We start from the raw sequence: 24,228 nt of genomic DNA, 5'->3' as shown, positions 1-24,228 counted from the left end.
GCATTGACTCCTGTAGAAGGGAGGAGTTAGCAATCTGCTAGAGACTCCGTGAGGAGTTAGCAATCTGTTACCAGCGGAGTGCTTGGAGAGGGCACTCGGCTGTAAAAGAAAGTAGATGGATGGATCCTTGGGCCGATGGCAGCGCCCCCAGGAGGATATCCTGAGAGGGACCACCAGCTAGGCTTGGGTATGGAGACAGACACATATAGTTCTTTTATTAGACAGGTTAGTAGAACCACCAGAAGTGGCAGTAGTGAGCTGATATGCCCGGCAGGGCTGAAGTCCCTCAGGAACTGGAACAGTGATCCCAGGGTTGCTGAGCTGTAGAGAAACTATAGATAGTGAATAGACAGGGTATGCTGTATTCATAGACAGAACTAGATGACAAAACTCACATAAGGTCTTCAAGAAACTCAGTAGCCGGAAAGGGTTAGGCCCTCGAGGAGCGAGTACCTGGTTCCAGGGAAAGGTCTGAGAGAGCGATGGTAACTCAAAATTGTCTGTATCTGCGATAGCTTCCAGGCAGTAGAGAATCTTCAGTGTGTTCAGGAACATGGGTCCTCGAGGAGCGAGTACCGGTTCCTATCTGTAATCTGAAATAGTAACTCCTAAATGTCTATATCTGAGATAGCTTCCAGGCAGTAGAGAATCTTCAGAGTGTTCAGGAACATGGGCCCTCGAGGAGCGAGTACCAGTTCCTATCTGCAATCTGAAATAAAGAAAAGAGAGCGAGGCCCCCGAGGAGCGGGTACCCCTGGTAAGTCCGAGGAGGCAGAGTAGCTTGGAACGAATCCTGTATGCAATTTCATATCCTTGCTAACTCGATTCATTAGCAAATACTGAGACCTTTTATATTGGAAGTGGATGACGTCATCTCAGAGGACACCCCCGAAGATCGTGCCCTTGATGGTACATCAATCGGAGCACACACCCTACGTCATCAGGAACATGGTGAATCTGCAGCGTTGTGCCGGTCCGGGGACGCCAGAGGGTGACGGCATGAAGACGCCAAGGCAGCTAACCATCCATCAGACCCGGAGGGAAATCGCCACAGAGGTAAAAAGGGCGGAATGAGGGCGTCGAGCAGCGACGGATGCAACAGTACCCCCCTTCAAAGGGCGATCTCCTCTTCGGGTACCAGGCTTAGATTTCAAAGTATGTGAGAGGTGAAACTGATGAAGCATCTCTTTATCCAAGTTACTTGTCTGAGGCTCCCAAGTGATCAAATCGAGGCCGAAGCCTTCCCAAATCAGAAGGTATTCAAAAGTCTTGCCTCTGTTGCGAACATCCAAAGTCTCTTTGATCTTGATTTCTAATTCGTCTTCTGCAATGGTGACAGATGGATCTTGAGATTTGGAAGAATCTTGCAGAGTGTTATTGATGACATCAGCAGCAATGGGTAGAGCTGCTGTGGACGTCATTGAGGATTTTCAGTGGAAGTGGTGATGTTGAAGAATGTCCAAAATCCACTTCTAAAGATGACTCTCCAGTACATGATGTTGGATGAGAGATGGTAGTATTGCAGCAATAGCTAACTGCTATAGACGCCACTGAGAATTCAACGGAAGTGGCAATGTTGGGGTAGGTCCAACCCCACCTCTAAAGGTAACTTCTTCAGTTAGTAACTGGATGAGATGTTGATTTCAGCAGTAATAGCTCCACTGCTAAGACATCACTGAACCTTCAGAGGAAGTGGCGATGTTGGGGTACGTCCAACCCCACTTCCAAGGGTAACTTCTCAGTAATGTAACTGGATGAGGTGTTGACTTCAGCAGCAATAGCTCAGCTGCTAAAATGTCACTGAACCTTCAGTGGAAGTGGCGATGTTGGGGTCCGTCCAACCCCACTTCTAAAGGTACTTCTTCAGTAATGTGACTGGATGAGGTGTTGAATTCAGCAGCAAATAGCTCAGCTACTATGGACATCGCAGAACATTCAACAGAAGAGGCAAGTTGTGAGACGTCCTAAACCCACTTCTGGATAACTCTTCCATATATGAACTGGAAGGGAGGTGGTGGCAGCACCAGCAATTCAAACAGGCTGGTAGCTAGAGATATCTTCTTCGGATCTAATTGTGCTGTAGAACTTCAGACCCGACTTCTGAGAGAAACAATCATAGCAGATATCTCAAAGTTATAGTCTGAGAAGATGGTAAAAACGTAGAATGCCATCTAGTCATGGCGAACATAGCAACCGGTATGAATATCAGCAACCAAGAGTAGAAACGCTGTGGATGTCATTAAGATCCTGAAGAGAAGTGGCAATGTAAAGGAATGTCCAAGGCCCACTTTAAGTTGTGATGCAGTAATGGATCTTCTAATTTGAAGAAGGGACTCCTCAGGTCTTCCACAAGACATCTGAGAATAAGGTTGCCTCCTGCCCCTGAGTCCAACAGGGCAGGGGTCCAAACCGTCGCTGGTTCAGAGGTCACAGAGACTGAATGAGAGAGCGTAGGAGATAACACAGTATGGCCCAAGAACAGTCCTCCCGCAGGACTTAGGCCCATCCGTTTCCCGGACGAATGGAGCATGTAGAGACATCATGGCTGGGCTGATCACAGTACATGCACAGGCCGTGTTTCTTCCAAAATCTTCTCTCCTTTGAGGTCAAGTGACCATGAGCAAGTTGCATCGGTTCCTCTTTAACAACAGCAGGAATTGTTGGACCCATCCGAAATGCAGGGGTACTGACCTGTTTCAATCCAGTTAACACCTTAGGCCGGATTTCCTTCACCTTATCTCGGAGCCGACAATCAATCTGAGAAGCCAAGGCTATCAATTCTTCCAGCAAGTCAGGTGTCTGGTGAGCAGCCAGCTCGTCTTTCAAACGGGTATCCAGGCCTCTGCAAAAGAGAGTTTTGAGACATCTGGGGTCCCAGTGAAGTTCCACTGCAAGAGTCTCAAATTCTATGGCAAATTCAGCCAAAGATCTGTTGCCTTGCTTCAAGTCCATTAAAGCAAACCCGGCAACAGACATATGAGCAGGGTCATCAAAAATGGATTTAAACAAGTCCATAAATCCTTCTATGTCCTGCAAAATAGGGTCCTTGCGTTCCCACAAGGTAGATGCCCACGACAAGGCTCTAATCCAAGTACGACAGGATGTAGATGGTCTTAGAAAGACCCGTGGGAAGCAATGAAGGCTGTAAGGTGAAATGCATGCTGCACTGGTTTAAAAAGCCCCGCATCTTCTGGAGTTCTCCGGAGAAGCGAATAGGCGCTGCCAGTGGAACAGCAGTTTTTAAAGTTACCTCCTGTAACTGACCTTCTTGTATAGAAGCTGTGCCTTGTATTTTCTGTGTGTGAAGCTGATGGAATGCTGCAGTAAGTTTCTCCAAGGTTTCTTACCCTTCTGAGATGCGTTGAGCCAGGCCCGGTATAGCCTGCAAAGCGGAGAGGTGTGCCGGGTCCATGGGGTTACTGACATCCCATACCTAAGCTGGATTCCCAGGAGACTGCTCTCCAATTTAAAGCCGGATCCACTGGAGTTAGCAATCTTGTTAGGCTTTGGCTCCCGCGGTAGGAGGAGTTAGCAATCTGTTATGAATCTGTTGCTGAAGACTCCTGATGGGGGAGGAGTTGGCAATCAGTTAGGAAAGCTCTATGATAGAGCTAAGAGTTAGCAATCTGTTATGGATCTGCTCCTGTGGTAGGAGGAGTTACCAATCTTGATATAACTCAATCCCTAAAGAGGGAGGAGTTAGTAATCTGTTACGCATTGACTCCTGTAGAAGGGAGGAGTTAGCAATCTGTTAGAGACTCCATGAGGAGTTAGCAATTTGTTACCAGCGGAGTGCTTGGAGAGGGCACTCGGCTGTAAAAGAAAGTAGATGGATGGATCCTTGGGCCGATGGCAGATGACAGCGCCCCCAGGAGGATATCCTGAGAGGGACCACCAGCTAGGCTTGGGTATGGAGACAGATACAGATAGTTCTTTTATTAGACAGGTTAGTAGAACCACCAGAAGTGGCAGTAGTGAGCTAATATGCCCAGCAGGGCTGAAGTCCCTCAGGAACTGGAACAGCGATCCCAGGTTTGCTGAGCTGTAGAGAAACTATAGATAGTGAGTAGACAGGGTATGCTGTGTTCATAGACAGAACTAGATGACAAAACTCACATAAGGTCTTCAAGAAGCTCAGTAGCTGGAAAGGGTTAGGCCCTCGTGGAGCGAGTACCTGGTTCCAGGGAAAGGTCTGAGAGAGCGATGGTAACTCACAATTGTCTGTATCTGCGATAGCTTCCAGGTAGTAGAGAATCTTCAGTGTGTTCAGGAAATGGGCCCTCGAGGAGCGAGTACCGGTTCCTATCTGCAATCTGAAATAAAGAAAAGAGAGCGAGGCCCCTGAGGAGCGGGTACCCCTGATAAGTCCGAGGAGGCAGAGTAGCTTGGAATGAATCCCGTATGCAATTTCATATCTTTGCTAACTCAATTCATTAGCAAATACTGAGACCTTTTATATTGGAAGCGGATGACATCATCTCATGGGACACCTCCGAGGTTCGCGCCTTTGCTGGTACATCAATCGGAGTGCGCGCACGCGCCCTAAGTCATCAGGAACATGGCGGATCTGCAGCATCGTGCCGGTCCAGGGATGCTGAAGGGAGACGGCATGAAGACGCCGCGGCAGCTAACCATCCATCAGACCCGGAGAGAGTCGCCACAGAGGTAAAAAGGGCAGATGAGGGTGTCGAGCAGTCATGGATGCAACACTAGCGTGCCCATAAAAGCAACCATATGGATATGTGCATGCTTGCACACATTTTATATTCTCCTATGACGTCATCTTTCCCCATTTTATTCATATAGATGTCCGGGTCTCCCCTCAGCAATTCCACAGCAGAATCGCCGCCTACATTTAATGCTGTTTATGCAATAAAACAATTCTCTTTTGATAATGCTAGCATTAATGTTTTCATATTATGATGCATACACTCGGATCTCAACAAGCATTCTTATCTTGACAGTGAGTAGAAAAAAATGGGGCCCACGATGCATATGCCCATTTTTGGATCTTCTGAAATAACTAGGGGCTATTTACCACAATTAAAATGACGTGTTTACGATATATATATCCATGTGTGGACACCCATTTCAACACACATCGTTTATTTTGATAATGCAGCAGATTCTAACAGGCATTCTTTTTACGTCCTGATAGCATGAAGATCCAATATGGCATCCGTGACGTACATGCCCATATTTGGATACCCTACAGCTTGAGAGATGGTTCAGTGAAAGCGCCAACAATCAAAATGGCGCTTTTTATAACGTACATGCCCATATTTGGATAGCTTACAGCTCGACAGATGGTTCGGTGACAGCACAATCAAAATGGTGCTTCTATGACACATATACCCATACATGGATAGTTTCTCTCTTCACTTCTGACTTTTAGGTTAGAGAAATTGGCGGGCTTTGGATCTTTAAATGTCAGCGTCTTTTTTTCATCGCTGTCACTGACAGATCTTTCACGACGGGGCAGCAGACAGCCGTTTGGCATCGTGCAAGTAAGTTTTCTACCGTCGAGGTATCGCAAGAACCTCTGTATTCATATGGCATCTCTTATGGGCAGTTTATATTTGTTGTTACAGCGTTCATTGAAATACACGGTCGCAGTGACATAAGAATCTTTAGTGAAGTAAGTGTTCTCTATTACTGGCGCCATTCCTTTAAAACGTTTTATTGATGGGGTCAAATTAAACACATTTTCTGTTTTAAGTTTACAGTCCTTGTGTGTCGGCAAGAAATATCATCCGACTCCCTGAAGAAGGAGGTTTCTCCGAAACACCACAGTGTCGGATATCGTCGGATTAATTGCACTCAGCCTGGCTCCTTACCTTCATACGGATTGTACCTTCTGTTATTACCAGCAAAACTCGGACTGGAATACACTTAATAATATAAGTGTTTTTTATACGATAACTTCATTAGTTGAAGTATCTTCTAATGCTGTGTAGCTTCCATTGGGGGCATTTATCAAAATATTCTCAGTGACCAATGATTAAAAAGGCTTAATGCTTCCCAGAGCTTTTTAAGCCTGTAGCTTTCTGGGCACGCTGTATGAGGTCACTTTGAGAATAACATATTGTTGACCCACACACATACAGCAGGATCTTATTTTTGTGTCACATTTTATATTGTGCAGGCAAATGTGCATACACTATATAAAATATGTATAAATCTACCCAACAAATGTTTATGTCGACAAAAGTCCAGCTAAGTAGCACTTTGGCGGCTAATTAGTGCTGTTTAAGACTTATCCGGCTAAATAAAATCTCCAAATAAGTAAAAAAAAAAAAATGCAGATAAGTAAAATAGATGAATAACTAGCTTTTGAAGACTTATCTGGCTATCTTACTTATCCGGCTAAGTTGCACTTTTTACGACTTATCAGGTTAAGTGATGTCTTTGCTGCCACTGAGCCAGATAAGTCACAATTTATTTGGATAAGTGTTGAACATCTGCTATGATTGTGTATCTGTACTCCTAATTTTAATCATTCACATGAGGAAATGTAACTCATATAATTCCTTAGCATTTGTTGGCTTTTACACAAGGACATTATCAAATTTTATAACATACTTGCATGAAGGAAATTCTGTTTTACAAATTAGTTCACCAGTTTGCTCAGTTTAGGTCATCAAGAGTCTCCCTGGTTCTTCAGCATGCACTCTCCCCAGTTTACCCAGATCCTTCACCCAGTCAGTTTTTGGCTATAAAGAATTCTAATCTGACTTACACCAGATAATTATCAGGTGTACATATGTCCAGGTAACAGCCATACATGGGTAGCTTTTGCAGATTATAAAATAGCACCTTATATGCATAAATACTGGCCCTGCGCTAGGATGCCCCTGGCCCACTCCTATTTTATACGAGCAAATTTATTTGTGCACTATTACTTACTCATATATGTCAGAGGGTTATAAAACAGCACTTGCGCAAATATGCACTATTTGTGGGCAAATGTGTTCATATTTACATACACAACTCTTTTAAAATGAACCTTTTGAAGCAAAGAAAACATCGCTGCAGTTAGGCAGTAGTTAATATCATCCATATAAGAAATAACTGGTCTAAATAAGTCGCCTATTTTCTAAAAAGCTGTTTAACAACTTTTTCCCCTTTGATTTGCATGTACTCTACTCCCATTATTAAGGGATCTAAAGGGTTAAGATTAATAATTTAAGTTGAACAAATTACTCTATTTGTAATTGCATAAATGTGGATTTTTCTTTTTTCCTTTTTTTGATTGTCTTAACCATATTTCATGACAAAGTGGATGCTTTGTATGTTATGTTTAAAATTAATAAAGATTAAATAAAACAAATAAAAACAAATTAAAAAAAATGTAATAAAGGCATAGTGGGGCCTTTATTACCATAGCCGTGCTTCTCTTTAATATGGCCATGGCATATATGCTGCATTCTGCATATTGTTACTTTTGTTAAAACCCAGTGTTATGCTGGCATTAAAAATGGCAGGTAATTTACATTGTAGAAGTCCAACACAAATGCTGGTAATGAGTAATACAGTCCCAACACTTCACTCAGGTGTATAAATATATAGTTTCATTTATTCAAAAATTGGCAACTCCATTGTTATAATGCATAGTCTTTCATGCACACGGGGTCCCCCGACACGGTCCCGTGTTTCGCCAGCGGCTGCGTCGGGAGGGATGCCCATAAACCTAAACAGGAAATTCTAAAAATTAAATTACAAAGGACTGTATGAGAAATGGTAATGGTACAGAAACAGTACAAATTAGTGCACGCATACATTTTACCTTTAGACAGAATTCTTAAGTTCCTGGCATGGAGTGCATTCAAGCAAGGATCCGAACCAACTTTAAAGCTGTCAAAACTCGCGCCAACCAGATTTTACAAACCAATCATAGGAGAGGAAAGGCCAACCAATCACAGATGGACATGTGTCAGCTGCAACCTATCAAAATCATGTAAAGTGAAACCATTCGATTTCTTTGTTAAGGCCCTTCGGTGTCACACAATCTAACCGATGTATCCACCTTTGTTCACAACGTGTCAATAAAATGTCAAAATCACCACCACGCAATGAGGGTGTAACAGTTTCTAAAACAAAGAAGAATAAGTCAGATACTGTGTGAGAGTGTGCTAGCCAATGATCAACTAGAGGGGCCAAGTTTCGGGAATGTTTTATATTTGATCTATGTTCAATCACTCGGGTCCGAATCTGTCTTTTAGTTTTACCTACGTATAACATGTCACAGGGACAACGGATGATATATACTACGCCTACAGAGGCACAGTCCGAATCTTGACGCAGGGTATAACACCTTGTAGTAAGGGGTTCAGTAAATTGGGAGAGAGTGGTTGTGTGTTTACATACCGAACAGTTTCCACAGGGTCTGTGAGTGCCCATCTGTATGCCACTAGAGCGTGTCGATAGAAAATCTGAGTTAGGAGAATACCTCGAGGACTACGGGTACAAAAAGCCCCTAGATTACATATGGACAATCCGGCTTTCATCACACGCTGGAATCAGATTCTAAACAAGTGCTCTCTCGATCTCATGCTATTGATCATCGAGACGACTAAAGAGGTTATCATTCCACTTAAAAGTGAAGTAGATACAAACATACAAGCCATCCGATCGAGTGCAGCATCGTTAGAGGAATTTGAGCAACAACATTCTGAATTTATTGAGAACTTAACTAAGTTTAAGAAAGAGCTCAAAGTTCAAAAATATAAAAAATTCCAACGCGATACTACTGATTATAAGTCGGGCTACGTTTATCAATGGATGAACCCCACAAAACCTCCAAAGAAGACTGTGGCTTTTGCCCAATCATCAGACGACTCATCTGGCGAAGAGTCCGCCCTTCCGCCACAACAAACTATTCAACCCATATCTGGATCCTCATCATCCTCATCTATTGCTGCTGCTTTTTTAGATCCAGCACCAGTTCCTCGCAACAATCGGGGTTCGAGAACACGAGGCCGTCCACCAATGAACTCGCGATCCACCCGCACCACACGACAGCAACAGGATCCTTGGCAGTAAACTCGGATATAGTCTTTAACCTTTCTTCCAGGACGTTATCACAAGATGAGTTAAATTTGCTTGCGAAAGGACTTTCTTTTGTGCCTACTGCTAAGGTTGATATCTTTGATGTTCAGGTTCATTTATATCGTTTCTTTAGATCTCTGAAACTGAAACTGTTCTTTTCAGATGTCCCTCCTGTACAAGACGACTCTCTAGTTTCAGTAAAATCCAGATGGGTTCCCCCAGGTCCAGTAGACCCTATGATACTAGCTTTTGAGAAACTGGTTCAGAATGATATTAAATTATTGACTCAAGATCATCAATATATGCACTTCAACTTATCTAAACATGAAAGATCTCTGTTATGTTCTTTATCTGAAGACCCGTCTATTATCATTAAATCGGCAGATAAGGGTGGGGGTGTGGTAGTTTTGAATAGAGCGGATTATAAGACTGAGGTTCTTCGCCAGCTGCAGGATACGTCTTTCTATCTGCCCTTACCCTCAGACCCGACAGAAATATTGAAGTTAGAAATTGCTTCGATTGTACAGGATGCTGTTTCCCATCATTATATTACCAATCGGGAAGCCAATTTCCTCACCATTCAAAGCCCTGTTGTACCAGTGTTTTATATACTCCCGAAGATTCACAAGTCCCTTGTGAATCCACCAGGGCGCCCAATAGTATCAGGGATAGGCTCGGTTTTGGAGCCCCTCTCACAATTCGTGGACATTTTTTTGAGACCGTTTGTCCCAACGATTAAATCATATGTACGTGACTCCTCCCACCTTATCACTTTATTAGACAATGTTAATTTTCCCTCAACACCTTTTTTACTCATTACTTTGGATATTGTATCCCTTTATTCTAACATCCCCCAAACTGAAGCCCTTACAGTAATTGAGAACACTTTAAACTCCCGCACAGAACCATCTAGGGTCCCCACCTCGTTTCTAATGCAACTCACTACCTTGGCGTTGACTAAAAATTACTTCCGGTTTGATTCTTCCTTTTACCAACAGATCAAAGGGACTGCAATGGGTGCCACAATGGCACCCAGTTTAGCATGTTTGTTTGTAGCTCAATTCGAAGAGACGTTTATATACCCTTCAAGCTGGTGGAATTTTGTACATTCATGGTACCGTTACATTGACGATATTTTGTTAATTTGGTTAGGGACTAAAATACAATTTTATTTATTTTTTGACTGGTTAAATCAATGTAACCCTCACATGCAGTTCAGCTTTTGTTTACACTATTCGGAGATACCCTTTTTGGATGTACTAATATCTAATACAGGTTCCAGTTTTTCCACCTCTATTTTTCGCAAGGACACTGATCGTAACACAATATTAAAGTTCGACAGTTGTCATCCCAAACATCTTAAAAAGAATATCCCCACCGGACAATTTCTGAGGTTGCGTAGACTATGCTCCTCCACGACTGATTATGTAGAAAAAGCTAAGGAGATGCTCTCCCGGTTTAGGCTGAGAGGGTACCCTTATAAAGTTTTAAGATCTGCCTATAAGAGAGCCCTATATGTTAACCAGGATTGGTTATTTCTTCCATCACGAAGAGATGATAATTCTTCCCTAAACTGTATTTTGCCTTTTTCACCATCTAGCCATGCGATATCTATTATTCTTAAAAAACATTGGTCTTCCCTAGCACTTTCTAATATGTTTCAAAGTTCTTTAAGGTTCACGTACCGTAGAGAGAAAAACCTCCGAGACATCCTGACTAACTCAGATTTTCTATCGACACGCTCTAGTGGCATACAGATGGGCACTCACAGACCCTGTGGAAACTGTTCAGTATGTAAACACACAACCACTCTCTCCCAATTTACTGAACCCCTTACTACAAGGTGTTATACCCTGCGTCAAGATTCGGACTGTGCCTCTGTAGGCGTAGTATATATCATCCGTTGTCCCTGTGACATGTTATACGTAGGTAAAACTAAAAGACAGATTCGGACCCGAGTGATTCAACATAGATCAAATATAAAACATTCCCGAAACTTGGCCCCTCTAGTTGATCATTGGCTAGCACACTCTCACACAGTATCTGACTTATTCTTCTTTGTTTTAGAAACTGTTACACCCTCATTGCGTGGTGGTGATTTTGACATTTTATTGACACGTTGTGAACAAAGGTGGATACATCGGTTAGATTGTGTGACACCGAAGGGCCTTAACAAAGAAATCGAATGGTTTCACTTTACATGATTTTGATAGGTTGCAGCTGACACATCTCCATCTGTGATTGGTTGGCCTTTCCTCTCCTCTGATTGGTTTGTAAAATCTGGTTGGCGCGAGTTTTGACAGCTTTAAAGTTGGTTCGGATCCTTGCTTGAATGCACTCCATGCCAGGAACTTAAGAATTCCGTCTAAAGGTAAAATGTATGCGTGCACTAATTTGTACTGTTTCTGTACCATTACCATCTCTCATACAGTCCTTTGTAATTTAATTTTTAGAATTTCCTGTTTAAGTTTATGGGCATCCCTCCCGACGCAGCCGCTGGCGAAACACGGGACCGTGTCGGGGGACCCCGTGTGCATGAAAGACTATGCATTATAACAATGGAGTTGCCAATTTTTGAATAAATGAAACTATATATTTATACACCTGAGTGAAGTGTTGGGACTGTATTACTCATTACCAGCATTTGTGTTGGACTTCTACATAACCAGTTTGAATGCTGGCCATAGCTCGGTTGCTTGAGGTAATTTACATTACCATAACGGTTTTAATGTTTAAGTTAAGTTGCTTACCTGTAACAGGTGTCCTTCAGGTGGACACCAGTTGCACATATGGGCAACATCATTATCACTCACCGCTAATGGACAATTTTCCACAGTTTTCCAGAAATTTCTTGAAAATATCTAATCTGTTGTACGCAGTGTGCTTTAGTTCCATAAGAAAGTTAGTAAGATTAACTCCAGAAGAGGAGGAGGGAGAGAATGTGACCTGTTGTTTTGTGTTCTCTGAAGTCAAATGAATTGCCTATTATATTCACAGGATTCCCTAATTAAGGAATGTCTGCCCACAAAAAAAAAAAAAAAAAAAAAAGGATAAAACAAAAACAATCCTGCTAAAAAGGCAGTGAACTCTTTTTGGTGAATTCAAACTCAATTAATTTTTTTTTTTTTTACTGGAAGACAACCCTAAATCTTAATAATGGGTCCTATGGGGACTGAAATTGTGCTCTAACACTGGACTGCTCAAATATACTGTCGTGTTGGGAATATCTGAGCATTAATGGGATGTGAAAGTAGAGATTGAACTCCATGTTTCTGCCCTCAAACATCATCTGTAGAGGTTAACCTGAGATGAGTCAATGATGCAAACATATTCTTGACATTATGGACCTTGACATACCCATCTATGTTAAAATCTGCATAACATAAGTATTTGATTTCTTCAATTTGATATTTTTCCTTTTCATAGAAACCACAAAGTGGATTAAAAAATACATAATCTTGTCTAGCTATGGGATGAGGGAGAAGATACTACCATAGTATTTGTATTCTATACAGGAATGTCGGTATATAAAAGTTAAAAATAAATAAGTAAATAAATAGTCCAATGGCAATACCCAATTTCATCCCAAAGCTGGTCCTAAAATCTCTAGCACAGTGTTTCCCAACCTCTCCTAGTGGCACACCAAACTGGGATATCCATGGATATACATGAAATAGATTTGCATACAATGGAGTCCCAGTGTATGCAAATCTATGACATGCATATTAATTGTGACTATCCTGAAAACCCAACTGCATAGGTGTATCTTCAGGAGAGGGTTGGCAAACAATGCATTAGTCTGTTAACCAACTAGTAAAGTTCTTTTTTAACACTGCAATCCCAGGCTAAAGTTTTAATTCACTCTAGGCAGGTGATGCTGTTTTGCAATCCAAATTATATAGGGCAAATGGCAAAGTATATGCTGGCAAATGGCCTTTATAAAAATGTTGAAAGGACCAGTGACTAAGATCAAAATTCACCACAATCCTAGGTAGGTATTTAGAATTTGTGCACAGTACCACCTGTTATGATAAAAGAGTAAGAACATAAGAAATTGCCATGCTGGGTCAGACCAAGGGTCCATCAAGCCCAGCATCCTGTTTCCAACAGAGGCCAAACCAGGTCACAAGAACCTGGCAATTACCTAAACACTAAGAAGATCCATGCTACTGATGCAATTAATAGCAGTGGCTATTCCATAAGTAAACTTGATTAATAGCCGTTAATGGACTTCTTCTCCAAGAACTTACCCAAACCTTTTTTGAACCCAGCTACACTAACTGCACTAACCACATCTTCTGGCAACAAATTCCAGAGCTTTATTGTGGGTTGAGTGAAAAAGAATTTTCTCCAATTAGTCTTAAATGTGCTACTTGCTAACTTCATGGAATGTCCCCTTGTCCTTCTATTATTTGAAAGTGTAAATAACTGAGTCACATCTACTCGTTTAAGACCTCTCATGAAATTAAAGATCTCTATCATATCCCCCCTCAGCCATCTCTTCTCCAAGCTGAACAGCCCTAACCTCTTCAGCCTTTCCTCATAGGGGAGCTGTTCCATCCCCTTTATCATTTTGGTGGCCTTCTCTGTACCTTCTCTATCTCAACTATACTTTTTTGAGATGTGGCGACCAGAATTGTACACAGTATTCAAGGTGTGGTCTCACCATGGTGCGATATAGAGGCATTATGACATATTTCATTTTATTAACCATTCCCTTCCTAATAATTCCTAACATTCTGTTTGCTTTTTTGACTGCTGCTGCACACTGAGCCGACGATTTTAAAGTATTATCCACTATGGATAAGTTATTAAGAGCTGCAGTTCATTGACTTTGCATGCTGAAGTGAATGCCATCAAAAAATGATCTTCCAGGTCAGGTAGTTTAGCATACAAGCAGTGTTAGACAGTAGTCCGAGATCGGAAGGTAAAGTGTTCTATAATATTGGGCTTGCAATTGAGAAAGCATGTTCTTGTGTAATGTTCAGCCTGGTTGATTTAGGTGATGGGACTTGTAGTAGAAGTTGATTTTTGATCTGAGGTTTCTGCAAGGAGTATAAAGATGCAGATAGCCATGAGTTGTGGTTGTTACAGACAAGATTGTGTATTACTGTTAGGGTTTTGTATTGAAAACACCATTTGATTGGGAGCCAGTGTAGATGAAAAGGAGTTGCGGATATGTGATCATGCAATTTGTAGTTAGAAAGAAGCCATGCTGCAGCATTTTGTGCAAGTTGAAGAGGGCATAAAGCAGTTTGAGACAGACCTAAGTAGAGAGAGTTGCAATAGTACAGTCCCATTAGAATCAGGGATTGAAGTACTGTGCGGAAGAGAGGTGGGTCAAGTAATGGCCTGATGTGTTTAAGTAATCATACTTTATAAAATGAAGGTTTGATTGTGGATTTGAGCCTGAAAGTGAAGCTGTTGATGCTTTCTTCACCCTGTGGGAAGGGCAGGTGGTAGAAAGGAGGTTGGGGATATTGGACAGGGAGAGATGGAGGAAAGAGGGAGTGTGGGAGCTGCTAAACAGTAAGGGGTGGGAAAGAGAGGGTTGGGGTAGCTGGACAAGGACAAGGAAAGCGGAGAAAAGGGGTAGGAAGAGTCCAGCAGGAGAGAGAGGGAGCACAGGGAAGAGAATGTGGGTGTGTGTGTGTTTAAGGGGGGGAGGGGTCGCGGATGCTGGTCAGGGATATGAGTGTGAGGGGATGATTGAAAGGGAATAATTGAGAAAAGTAAGGAACGATGGGGAATGGTGGGGGTGTAATGGGGTACAAGATCCATAATATGTCAGTTTTGGGAATGTGCATTTCTTCTATCCTTGCTTACTGTAGGAGGAAATGTATTTCTGTTTCTAGTTTTCCAGTTTTGCACTGCATACAGAGTAGCTTTTTGGGGTTTCCATTCCAGTCTTTGTCCTCACATTTGTAATCTGTGGTCTTTTATTAGTTCTGTGTGGGTATATGACTAAGGTGAAGTATTTTACTAAAATGTAGGCATTTGTATCAGTCTTATTTGTCATGTTTTCTCAATAGGACATACATTGATGGTGAACTGCTGCCTTTTCATAGATAGGTCTCAGAGTTAGTGCTGCTATGGTTTGGCAGGTTTATTACATCTGTACTCGGTGTTTTGTTTTTCAAGTTTTGAATTTTACAATGCATCTAGTAGTAGAGGGAGTTTGTGTTTCTGTTATTAAGATGTCTCTGGAATCACAATATCTTTTTTTGTATGGTGAATTTACAGGAAAATATCCTTGTTCTACTTTGTGCCCATTGTTGGAGGTCAGGGGGTTCCTGTGAATGCAGAATATATGTTTACATTTAGCCCCTTTGAAGGAGCATACATGAAAAGCCCTCAGAACTCTGAGATGGTCCAGTCCTAGCTGTCTTGTCCCATTTCACCTTAACTATATAGGTACTGGGTGGCTCCCTGTCAGGGTCAGGGAGATTTGGCCCCAAGTGTTCAGTGCCGGAGAATTTGACAATGGAGCCAGAGGGCCTCTGAAACAGCAAGGAACTCCTGGTAAAGTTCAAGAGAAGAAATGATAGGGAGAGCTGCGCACAGAGGATCCCTATTAGATCAGTAGTAGATGTGGTCCTAATAGACTGCAGTCTGCTACATGCTTGCTGGTCCAATGGCTCAGCTGGCATCCACCCCACAGAAGCACTATCAGTTTGGCTGTTGGTCTCTAGCCCTTTCGTGTTCCTTGTCCAGCTTAGACCTCAGTTCTCATCCTCATGTAGCCCCTGCTCCCAGATCCTGCTCATGTCTGTTTCCTTCTCTGGTCTTGCACTCCATTTCAGCCTGGTTACCTCCTGCATCGGAAGTCCTGGTGGCCGCCTGAATCCATGAGCTCAACCCATGGGGAACAGTGGCTGTTGCAAGGTGAAGACATACAGCCCACTCAGGCCTCTTCAGAGCAGTGTGGTCAGTGATAGTTTGGACCAGCCCAAAACCAGAGATGGGCTATGAAACAACTGCAGTCCTATGTCCAGAGCCTCACACAGGCAGTATAAGAGTTGCAGGCTCAACACCAAATGCTGCAGCAGCAGGTAAAGTCTTTGCAATGACCTCCTGATGGGAAATTCATACTGCCCACCGAACCAGTTACCATTCCTGAAGAGATTTGGTGGTAACAAGGAGGGGCTATGGGTGTTTTTGCACCAGTGCAAACTATGGTTTAAATTGCACCCATGCTGCTACACCTCTGAATCTCAACCAAGTAAGTTTTATAATCAGCGTACATACCCAAAAGTCCCTCTTTTGGGTTACTCCGCTGTGAGCGGGATGACCTGATCTTGAATCAGTTGGATTTATTTATGGGGGCTCATTTTCAAGCTTTCAGTGATCCTTACCATACATAACTAGTAGAGATTGAAATCTTGAGGCTATACCAAGGTTGCCAAGTGTTACGGAGTACGGAATAGAATTTAACCAACTTATCAATGATTTAGAATTGAATGAACCTGCTCTGCGTACTCATTTCCAGTGGGCATTGGAACCCCACATTAAAGATGAATCAGTGCACTTAGATTTTGTGACCACTCTTGAGGCCTTGCTCACTCTCTGTCTAAGGATAGAGAGACAGCTTGGAGAGTGGGCCCATGAGAAAGAAACAGAGACACCAACCCCAAAAGGGCAAGACACCCTTTTGAGTGCTCAATCCATCCATGAGGAACCTATGGTAGTGGAGAGCAAGATGCCTCCCCAGTAAGCCTCAAGCCCAGAGTGCTCCCAACATGGAAATGCCTCCTTCACAGTCACTGTAGAAGGAACGGGTTAGGAAGAGGATGCCCCTCTAAGAGTGAACATGGCCCTATGTCCCATCCCATATCACCATGACAGTGAAGTTGTACTAAAGATCTGCCAAATACCAAATAAATTAGTCCAATAAAAAGGTATCACCTTATTTTTTTGTTTTTGTTAACCTTTATTTCTGTGCATTCAAGTGGTCTATCATGGTAACCGCATAGTTTTTATCCAAATACTTTGGTGTCAGAAAATGAAGATATTTGAAACTCAGTAAGAGAATCAGATGGGAGCCATTGCAACACCCAACAAATCAATGTAACATGATCAATGTTTTTTTCTCACTACCAGCTTTGTTGTTGTATTCTGCAGGAGCTGCAACTTTTTTTTTAACTTAACCCCCTGGGAGTCCCTAATAAAGGGGCAGATTTTTAAAAAAGTACACACGCCCGTACTTTTGTTCGTGCAACCTGCGCAAACAAAAGTACGCCGGATTTTAAAAGATACGCGTGTAGCCGCACATATCTTTTAAAATCCGGGGTCGGCGCGTGCAAGGCTGCGCAAAATCGGTAGCCTGCGCGCGCTGAGCTGCGTAGCCTGCCTCGGAGGGAACTTTCTTTCCGGCGCCCCCCACCTTCCCTTTCCTTCCCCTAATTAACCCGCCCCCCGGCCCTAACTAATTCCCCCCCTACCTTTATTTCAAAAGGTAGGGGGGGGGGGAATTATGCGCAAATTATGCCCAAGGCAGGCGTAACTTGCGCGCGCTGGTGCGCCATGTTCCAGTCCAGAGGCTGGTCCGGAGGCCACGTCTATGCCCCCAGAACGCCCCTGGGCCAGAACCACGGCCGCAGCCCCGCCCGATGATGCGCCGGCCGCGACACGCGTCCCGGGGCTTGCGTGCACTGCCGAGCCTATGTTGCATAGGCTTGGCACGTGCAGGGGGAGGAAGGGGCAGCTTTTCAGGGGTTACGCGCGTATCTTATGTGCGTACCCCTTTGAAAATCTGCCCCAAAGTGAATTGCAATAATCTATTTGACCAACAACCAGACAATGCAGAATTATCAGCAAGTCTTTCCTAGACAATAAAGAATGCAATTAGCATATTAACCTAAAACTAGCAAAAGTAGTTTTATCATATAATAAATCTGATCACCTATTATTAGCTGCACATTAAAGTAAATGCCTAGCTTACAACCATATTTTTTGGTTTTAAGTCTGAAATGCCTTTGCTCTGCCATGGTCTTTAGCCCTAGACTCCAATGAGCATTTTTTTTTTACACATTGACTTTCAGATCACCTATCGGACAGTGTCCTAGAATGGAAAGGTGGATGCTTTGTCCCATAAAGGGATGTGATATTATGGGATGCCAAGAAAGGAGACTTCTCCCCAGGACATCATTGACTTCCACAGATTATTGAGGCTACTTTGGCTCACAACTTACTGACATTCAACCGCACCAATGGGTTCAGAATCCTGCTATCCAGGCAGAACTCTGAGAGGATCACCCATCTCAGCACTTTGTTAGTCTGAGAGGATAGGAGACACCTGTATCATCACTAGCAATTGTATATAACACCTGATCCACCTCTGCCACAACTCCTGCCTAATGACCCTCCAGCTTTTATTTCAGAGTTCTATGGGCCCAAGGTAAGGGCTGATATGACCCATTTTTCTCAGCTCCTGTGACATCAGTGTCCAAACTAAGGCCTTCTGCATGTTTTACAAAGCTCCCTCCAGGCTCTTAACAGCAATCAACCTGGACTATATTTTGTTTATGTATTATTTTATTTTACTTTAAAAGATTGTAACCTACAGGATTCAAAGTTCATGGCAGGGAACAATGCAAACATTCAGAAAATCAGGACATATAAACAGTAGTAGAGTATAGAGTATAGATATTCCCCTGTCAAAAAATAACATGAGATAAGAGCTGTGGATGATTGATGTTTTCTAAGATGGCCCACTTCATAGCCAGACTTTGACCACCTACAGCAAAAGAAATGACCCAAGCATTGGTTCATCTCCCCAGACACCTGAGCTGAATTGTCTAAGACTCTGGCCCACAATTTGCATCCCATTTCTGGAAAACCACGTGCCAGCTACTAAATATCAAATCTTGTATTTTTTTTGCATACCACCCCCAAATAGATGGGCAGACAGAACAGGTCATTCAAGGGCTGAAACAGTATTTCTACTACTTTTTGAACTATCACCAGGATGACTGTGTAGGACTCTTGTAAAACTCTGAGTTTACACACAATAATTTGGAACATTCGTCCACCAATTAGACCCATTTTTGTTTTCTTTTCTTTTTTTTTTTTTTTTTTTACAAATTATGGGCTCCAAGCTTTCATCCATCCATGACCTCCCATTAACTAGTTTCAGCAGCCTTGCTCATCCAGAAATGAACTAGACACAGGACAAACTTAAAAGGCAACTGGATGCCACCAAAGTGGCTTATGAATGCCAAGGTAAGGGAAGGACTAGTCTAGAAGGTGTGGCTGACCACAACAAATATACAGACCCAGTGCACTTGCTGTAAAGCTGGATCATTGCTAGTTGGGACCCTACCTATCACTAGGAAGGTTAATGCTGTTGACATTCAAGATAAACTACTTGAATTCTTAAAGGTACAGCCTGTGTTACATGTCCTTATTGAGGCCCTTTATTAGGAACACTTTTCTGGTCAGACACAGGGCCCACCTCCCCTAATCCAGATCCAGGATATAAGAAATACCTGGTCAAAACTATCTGGGATTTGAAACAAGTCAGGGAAAGCTTCTGTACCTAATTGAGTGGGAGACCACCTGGCCAGAAAAATGCTCCTGAGAGCTGTTGGTGAATAGAAAAAGACTACCAAAGGATGAGAGTTTTCCATCAGCAACACCCCCAGAAGCCAAGTCTCAGACACCCAGAGGTTGGGAAATTATGGTTGATGGGAAATTATGTCAGGTGCCATACCAGACTCGTGGTGTGAAAGCCCAGTGTTAACACTGAGACTCTTGAATGGGAAGCAACAGTAGGCGGATTGCTTCATTCTTCAAGTAGCATGGAGCTAATTAATACATGCTGCTTTGAACTCTTCGTGTGTTCAGAATCATATCTGCTATTCTCTTCTGCAGATCCACCTAAAAATTATATTGTCAGATGACAGGTGGACTGACTTTCAGCGTCTGTCACGTGAACCAAAAGCCTGAAAGAAAACCTCTGGAGACCAAAATGACAAATACCGTGGATGGGAGGTGGCTTGTCCTCCAGAAGCAACCACTTCAAGAGTTGGAGAGCAGTATCCAGAATTCCCCTGCTCTTGGAGCTGTGCCTCAAAGGGGATCAATGTCAAAGATTCTTTGCCTTCAATAAGCCTTCTGCATCATTTCTGCTCAGCTCTGTGTTTGAGAGACCAATGCTTGGTACGAGCTGACAGAGCAAGATCTGTTTCGATTCTTGGGTCTGTTCTTAGGCTTTGTCTTCATTCGATGGTGTAGGTCCATGATCTTTTTCCTTTGGTGCTGTCTTTGGCACTAGTTCAGTGGACCTTGATTTATTATTGCTTACAAGACTAGAGAGTATTAATAATATTGTTAATGACAGATAAAGATCAAAATGGTCCATGCAGTCTGCCCAGCAAGTTGCTTAGTGTAGTAACTGCCACTCCATGTAGGCTACCCCTATGACTTCTGTTAGGGATAGTAACAACTGCTGCTCCATGCAGTTACTCCAATGCAAAATTGTAAACTCTAGGTTTAACAGAGGTTACTCCATTTCTTCATTTCCATTCTCAAGTCACTAGGGATCCTCTATGTTTATCTCATGCCCTTTTGAATTCTATTACTGTTGTTTTCACCATCTCTTCCAGGAAGCCATTCCATGCATGCACCACTCTTTCCATGAAGAAATGTTTTCTAACATTGTTCCTGAATCTTCCCCCTTGGAGTTTCATAACATGACCCCTAATTTTACAACTTTCTTTCCGTCAGAAAAGATTGATTTTTGTGCATCATTAATTCTTTTCAAGTATATGAAAGTCTGTATGATATCTCCCCATGTCTCCTCTCCTCAGGGTATGCATATTTAGGTCCTCCTTCTCTTAAGTCTTCCAGTGCACATCTCACCCATTTTTGTTGCCTCTCTCTGGAACACTTCCATTCTGTTTTTATCCTTTTTGAGAAACAGTCTCTAGAACTGAACAGATTACTCAATTTCAATTCGGTTTCAATTACTTCAAACCGAAGTGATTTGTAACTTGTTACAAGAATATTGGTATATAAGAGTCCTAAATAAATAAATAAATACATACATACATACATTAAGACCTCATCAACAACCTGTATATGGGCATTATCACTTCCTTTTCCTAGTAGTTATATCTCTCTCTATGCAGCCTAGCATTCCTCTGGCCCTAGCCACTGCCTTGTCGCATTGCTTTGCTACCTTCAGATCACTGGACACTACAAAACCTGAGATGTCTCTCCCTGCCTGTGCACATTAGTCTTTCACCCCCTCCCCACCAATCATGTACAGCTCATTAGGATTGCCATACCACAAATGCATGACTCTATACTTCTTAGCATTGACTCCCAGCTGCCAAATATTCAACCACTCCTTGAACTTTCTTAGAATCATTTCTCATTTTCTCTACTCTAAGAAAGCTTGAGGAATGCTTGAAGGTTTGGCATCTTGCAGATCCTAATAGCCTTTGGTGACATTCTGAAGTAGAAGTTACAATGGGATACTATTATGCTCATCTCCTAGATATTTATACCAGATCTTGTGAGGATCTTTAATGAACATCTTCCATATGTAATCTGGGCAAAACATGAAGCCACTGGTCTTTTCTTGGGCATTGTGTGAAAAATCATGAATAAAAATCAAAAGGAAAAAATTTTGATTGAGAAGGTAACAATACAAATGAGAAAATCCAGGACCTGACTGGAATCAGAACCAAATTCACCAAAAAGAAGAAAACTTGAATTGAGCTGAAAAAAAAAATCTTGCAGTCTAAAAGAATAAATGGACAAAAAAAATTACATCAAGGCACAGGCTCCAAAGGGGTACAAAAACCACCAAGGCACACTGATTCTGAAGACACCCCCCGCCCTGCCAAAAAACCCCCAAACAGTATTGTATCAGAAGAGAGATGAAGCAAGAGAATGCTGAAGCTGAAAATGTGTCTCTTTACCTCATGGAGAAAACAGAACAAGACATGCTGCGTGCCATGAATATGCAGCAACTGCTGTGCATTCACAGAAAAATCTTTTCATGAAATTTTTGGAACATTCTGAAAAATGTCTATCACTGGCGATGGTATAACCTATGCATGTGATGGATGATTCATTTGACTTCAGAGAGGTATAGAGATCCCTATCTTCACGATTGATTTGACTGAAATACATTTGAGCAGTTACTGTTTAAACCTATCACTCTGTTCAAAGCACTTCAGTTTTGCTCTGCCATATCAAAGAAATGTTTATCTAAATGGAATTGTATGAGATCCAATTTGCCCTTCAATCCTTTATGAATTAAAGCTTCATTTATCAAAATTATAAGCAAGAGGAGGTAAGGTCTCAGAGGATTGTCTCATTACAAGGCTTGTAAACACTGTCTTTTCAAAGACATTGTTTAATACGTAACAAATCAAAAACTGGGAATAGAATTTATTTGAGATCATCTATCTTCAGTTGACAAGTTGTCCTAAGAGCATTTCTTGCCCTTTATACTCATTCATCAAGAAATTAACAAGCAATTACCACAGACCACCAGATCAGTTCAAATCCTGAAATGTGAAATATTTTGAAAACAGATCATTTTGTAGGACTACTTTAAAAACCTCATAATAGGAAACAGTTCAAAATTATAAAAATAAAAAATCCACTAGAAAACAAGATAGCTTGTTCCTCAAAAATCATTGACACATCTGAATTAAAATGAGGAGTAACCCTAAAAGCACAATTCTATTTTTGTTCTGATACAAAAGAAGAAAGACATATATAGTAGATCTCTTGAATGCCATTAATGAACCTGTAATTATCCCAAATGTTAATCTCTGTTTTCAGGCAGCAGTACTTACATTTGTTTATAGATGATTCTCTAGGCATATAAAACAAACAGAATTCATAAGCCATTTTTTTTATTGCTCTCAATGTTTAAATTATTTGGAAGCTTCCCCTACTTAGCTGCTCCTACCATTATCAATCTAGGTGACTGGTACCTTTGTGCTGATCCTCATCGGAGATCAGTACATGTACCAATGTAGCAGCAACTGGAGTGAACAGAGGAAAAAATGTTTTTTTTTAATTTTCGAAAACTGCATTAGTCCCTGTGTTTCTTCTGACAGAAGTAGGCTAGTCTCCTAGGACACTTGGAAAAATTTCTGGTGGGCCAGTCATGAAATCAGCACTGATAGGGCAAATTCTAGTTTACCTAAAAAAGAGAAGCTGATGGTGGCCCTGAGACTACAGTGTAGACAAAAGCCAGTGGCAGACAGCCCTTCATCTTGCAACTAGGTCTCCTGACCCAATGCAGCATAAGTGCTGCAAACACAGTAGAGCAGTAAAGCAAATGTTGCTTACCTGATGTAACAGGTGTTCTCACAGGACAGCAGGATGTTAGTCCTCACAAATGGGTGACATCGAGGATGGAGCCCACCACGGAAAACTTCTGTCAAAGTTTAAACAGAACTTTGACTGGCCCCTACTGGGCATGCCCAGCAAGGCACTGACCCTGCAGCCAGCAGGGGTCTCCCTTCAGTCTGATTTTCAAAGCTACAGGCAGTGCCTAGAAAGTAAAAATAAAACGAACCCAACACCGCGGGGAGGCGGGCGGGTTTCGTGAGGACTAACATCCTGCTGTCCTGTGAAAACACCTGTTACATCAGGTAAGCAACATTTGCTTTCTCACAGGACAAGCAGGATGGTTGTCCTCACAAATGGGTGAGTACCGAGCTGAGGATGTCCCGACTTGCACCAAATGTACCCAACGGTGTGCAGCAGGCACAACAACTGAGGAAAAATTTGGGAAAGGGCATCCGCACCCTACCGGGAAGGTGGAAGGGTGTTGGTACATCAAGTTGGAAAAAGGTTACGCAAGACAGATTGGCCGAAGATGGAGTACTGTCTTCCAGCTTTGTCCAAACAATAGTGGGCTGCAAAGGTATGGAGAGAACTCCAGGTTGCAGCTTTGCAGATGTCAGGAAGCGGCACCGAACGAAGGTGTGCCACTGACGTCGCCATGGCCCTCACAGAGTGTGCTTTAACACGGTCTTGAAAAGGAATGCCAGCTTGCTCATAGCAAAAAGAAATGCAGTCCGCCAACCAGGAAGAAAGAGCCTGCTTACCCACAGGTTGTCCCAACTTATTAGGATGGAAAGAGACGAATAATTGAGTGCTCTTCCTGTGGGAAACTGTACGGTCTAGGTAAAAAGCTAGAGCCCG

The 24,228-nt window shown here is 42.4% G+C and overlaps 1 protein-coding gene across 9 annotated transcripts in view; it reads right to left on the bottom strand.

Annotated features, from left to right (window-relative positions):
- The window catches only part of NBEA (neurobeachin), a 2,460,099-nt gene that overhangs the window by 766,723 nt on the left and 1,669,148 nt on the right, over positions 1-24,228 (bottom strand). Inside the window, exons 1-2 of one of the 9 annotated variants that reach the window (XM_029602696.1) lie at positions 18,244-18,248; positions 11,466-11,468 (exon numbers count right to left, since the gene is read on the bottom strand). The exons of the other annotated variants lie outside the window; for them this stretch is intronic. The gene's annotated coding sequence lies outside the window, so the exon portion shown is untranslated. Of the gene's footprint in view, positions 1-11,465; positions 11,469-18,243; positions 18,249-24,228 lie in introns of those variants that run through there. 9 annotated transcript variants of the gene reach the window in all.

The sequence above is a fragment of the Rhinatrema bivittatum genome, chromosome 5 (genome assembly GCF_901001135.1).
Source record: "Rhinatrema bivittatum chromosome 5, aRhiBiv1.1, whole genome shotgun sequence".
NCBI lineage: Eukaryota > Metazoa > Chordata > Amphibia > Gymnophiona > Rhinatrematidae > Rhinatrema > Rhinatrema bivittatum.
The sequence above is the reverse complement of the archived record's forward strand: the minus strand, read 5'-3'. Positions and strand labels throughout refer to the sequence as shown.